Raw genomic sequence first — 4,728 nt, forward strand, 5'->3', positions numbered from 1 at the left:
CGCATTCTGCCGATTGCGTATGGTGTTGTTGATAGTGAAAATGATAATTTGTGGACTTGATTTTTTGAGAACTTTAGAATTTCTTTTGGAGAGTGCGATAGTATGTGTGTTATATCCGACCATCATGAAAGCATAATAAAGACTATGAGTGTTGTATAACCGAATGTGCCGCACCTCGCACGCATTTGGCACTTGTGGAAGAATGTTTTCACAAACTTCAGGAAAAGTAAAGATAGACTTAGCGATATTTACTATGCTATGGTCAAGGCTTACCGCAAAGATGAGTTTGATTTTTTTTGGAATCAAGTTGGGAAGATTGATAAGAGGGTAAAGTCTTATCTTGAGAATACTAGATTTGAAAAGTGGGCACGCATGTATGCACCTGTTAATCGTGGTAGAATGATGACTTCAAATATAGCGAAGTGCATAAATGGTAAATTTAAGCTAGCACGTGAGTTGCCGATAATAAAATTTTTGGAGCAGGCTAGGAAATTATTTGAAAAATGGAATTGCAAGAATAGAGAAAGAGAATCGTCTGCAAACACGTCACTTGGTAGTAGATTTGAAGAAATTCTTCAGCTAAATACTTCAAAATCTACAAAGCTTAAGGTTAGTTTTGATGTTTTGTTTTGTTTTTCATATTATAGAATGCTTGATTCATAGTACAGGATACTAGTTGTTTTAAAAATGTTGTTTTGGAAAATGTTACAGTAACTTAATCAATCTTTTTATTGAATTTAAACAAAATATTCTATAAAAGAACAATATGTATTTATGTGTAAACATATTATGACTAATCTAGTAGGTTAGTGCATCATCAATATATGTATATTCTCTTTATAATGACGGGAGGAAGTACATAGTATGTCTTGAAAGGAGGAGGACTTGCTCTTGTGGTAGATTTTAATTGGACGAGATAACATGTGAACACGCGATTGCAGTACTAAAAAGCAAGCATGTATTTGATATGAAACCTTATTGTTCAAATTTTATTATCCTGAAATATTAAGGAAGACGTATGAAGAATCTATGTTTCTAATGCCCGATAAGAAGGACTGGATTGTGCCACAAGAAGTTATGGATGAAGTTGTGTTACCACCAAAATACAAACATCAACCCAGAAGGCCAAAGAAAAATAGGCACAAAAAATCAAGTGAAACTATGACATCGAGTAGTAATTATTGCGAAAGATGTGGTTATGCAGGTCACAACAGGCGTACTTGTAACTTCATTCCAAAAGAGGACTGACCATGCAGTTGACTGATTATTAATGTGAAATAATTTGTTATCTTCTAGTTGAATTTCTTTCCTTTTTAATGCGAAGTTTTAATTGATGACATTGTTGTTTTTTAAAGAATATTAAGAAAAATAGTTTTAGTAATAAACAGTTGTTTTCGTTCCTTGTTAATTATTTACCCTTATTTTTTGGAGATTGAAATTATCGTGAAACTTCATTTAGAAATTAAGATAGTATTGAACTGATAATGTTATTGTAGTTGTTATACTGTAGTAAAAGATTGTAAAGATTTATACTTTTATATGATGTATCTTTCATAAATTTGTAGATACAAGTTTGCACAATTTGTAATAATTAAAAAATATAATTGTATCATGTAGGACTGTAAGTTTTGATATAATGTGTTAGTCTGGTTGAAGGCAAACATATATTCTAAGTAATTAAAAATGGCTATAGAAACATAATAATGCAATGTGTTGTTATGTACATTTATTATATAGTAAAATATGTATTTTTTTACTAGATACATATAATTTAATAAGATGTTTCTCAGTTAATTTTATAGATACAAGATTAAATTTTCACTTCTATAGTATAATGTCATTAGTTTTTTGATATAGTACCATTAACTTGTGCTATAATTTGTTATGCATTTTAGAGACAACAGGTATTAGTTGGAACAAAAAATCCTTGTAGATACTAAATAATGTAATATTGTCAAGGTTAATACCATTATATTCTAATTTATGTTTCATTATATTAGATACATATGATTGTAAAATGTTATAAAATATTTTTCTAATACTATGTCTTTATAAAGTGCTAGAACAATGTAGTTCGATAAATATATATGAAATGATTTAACATTGCATTATAATGGATAACAAAATAAAACTATTTAATCATTTAAAAAATATAATGTATCAGAACATAACATTACCAACATCATCAAAAAATCATTAATGTTTCTATCAACTTCCTAGTTTTGTAATATCCAACAAGCCAACAAATAAACAACTAATTAATATGCAAAACATTGTTTATTTTTTGTGTGTGTGAACTTGCTCCTTGACGTTGGTAGATCGTCATTCTCACTAAAGTGTCCATTCTCTGCTTTTTAAGACCCATACTTGCACAAAAGAGAAGAATATCTCAGACGATGGTATTGAGCATCAATACCCGAACATGAAATGCCTAATCCCTCACTCAGATACTAGACATAAACAGCCACAAATACACCACAATTTCTGCATTTCAAAAAATAATTAAGTTAAAAACATTAATATACATGAGTACGGTAATGAAAACAAACAAAAAGGTAATGTAATGCGTACAAGCTTTCACTATCCTGTTGTGCTATCTTAGATACATATTCCACTTGAAATGGATCCCATTCGGACTTTCCCTTGTATGATTTTAGTGCAGTCCAGTCAGTGGGTACCTTGTGCTAAAAAAACTTACTGTACTGAAGGTAAGTTGGAATCATTACAACAGACTTTTCAATCTCACTTGTTTGTTTTCTTTTTCGTGAAGAGGCCATTGAATCATACATGCAAATGCATTCATCCTTTAAAGCAATTAATGCCAATACCCAGTGAAAGGAGCTGTCATAATTAATTGGGACAAATACCTTATTAACCATATGCCAAGGCTGACCTGCGCACGTACTCAATCTTTTGATTGTGTTAATCAGTGACTTCTTCATATCAGCAACCTCAATAGTTCTGGAAAATGTATCTTGAGTTGCAAGATCCTTAGCAACGTCTGAATTGTAGTAATTCACATATGCCTTATTGATGTACACTTTAAAAAAATAATCTGTTGTAGTGTATCTACTGATTGGAAAATTTGTGTTCTTGTACTTCTTCCTCAAGTAGTACATAATAACATCCAGTTGTTGTTCAAATTGTAATAAAGTAGTATGTTATAGAAATCAACTATAATAAGTAATAATTAGATACAAATTATTGATTATGTATCTAATATAATAACTTTAAAAATACTAGTAACTGTAAGATCAACAAATGAACAACATATATATTCATATAGAACGAAACATTTTTGTTATTATGTATCAAATATAAAGTACTTTCGGCTAAAAAATTTAACAAGTTTCGTTAGCACGATGTTTAGCTTAAACAATTATTATAACTTGTGCAGTCAATGTAACTCATGTAATAGACTTTAATACTTCATCATATAAATCACACAATACGAAAACTATTTACTATTGAAAATCTGCTTAAACAAAATTTTAAGAAAAAATGAAGGTAATACCTCATCATTCCAGCATTTGTTCTGTTGATACATCAAGTAAAATCAATTCTTGAATTTTGGAAAAGCAACTACGAAATCTAGTTGACGAAATCCAAGTGTTGAACAATTAACCTTGTAGTGATCGTCATCATCTTTCCTGTAACATAAAAGTACAATTGCTTTGAATAAATAAATAAATAATAAGTTGTATATTACTGGTGAATTTAGAATAAGACGTCTTGCTTACTTTTTCGTGTGTTGCTTGTAGAGGCCATCATGAATCCATTCTTCAAATATTTTTATCTCCACAGCAGGTGAATCCCCAGTAATGTGATAGCCTCCGAATGGGAATTTTTTTCGCTCATTAGAAGCCAACTTTTTCTTTCCTTTAGAACTTGATCCAAAATGGGTCAAAAAATAAGAACGATAAATCTTTGATGGCTTTCTTGAGCGTGGTGCAGGTGCATTTTTATTAGCCGACACATTCTTTTGTGACGTAGAAAATACAGACAAAATCGTGGTGTCACTAATCTCATACTCTGCTGGAATTGTTGGTGGAGGCTTGTAAATCATCAATGCCAAATCATGTTCTCGACCTGGAATAATACTTTCAAGCGGCTGAATTTCTTCAACAGCTATGTCACTCTGCTTCTCAATTCCAACATCCTGAAAATGATTTGAAACCTTAACAAATTTATTATAAATAAAGTCCATTATTTTTAACTTTATCAATGAGTAGTAACTTGTATCTGAAGTTTATTTTAACTTGTATCTGTACTTTATTTTAACTTGTATTTCAACTTTAATTTAACTTGTCTTTAAACTTTAGTTTAACATGTATCTAAGCTTAACTTAACTTATATATAAATGTTGTATTAACTTGTATTAAACAAAAGTCTAAACTTAACTTGTATTAACTTTTTTGTATTAACTTGTATCTGAACTTTATTTTAACTTGTATTTCAACTTTAATTTAATATGTATTTAGACTTTAGTTTAACATGTATCTAAACCTAACTTAAATTGTATATTAATTTTGTATTAACTTTATCTGAACTTTATTTTAACTTGTATTTGAACTGTATTTAAACTTGTATCTCAGTTTTATTTTAACTTGTATCTCAACTGTGTTTTAACTTGTATATAAACTTTATTTTTAATCTGCAATATTAATAACATAACCGTATTCATTTTTTTTAGTGAATTAGACTCTTACTACTAAATTAACTAAATTG

Source organism: Capsicum annuum, unplaced genomic scaffold (genome assembly GCF_002878395.1).
Source record: "Capsicum annuum cultivar UCD-10X-F1 unplaced genomic scaffold, UCD10Xv1.1 ctg78042, whole genome shotgun sequence".
Taxonomy (NCBI): Eukaryota; Viridiplantae; Streptophyta; class Magnoliopsida; order Solanales; family Solanaceae; genus Capsicum; species Capsicum annuum.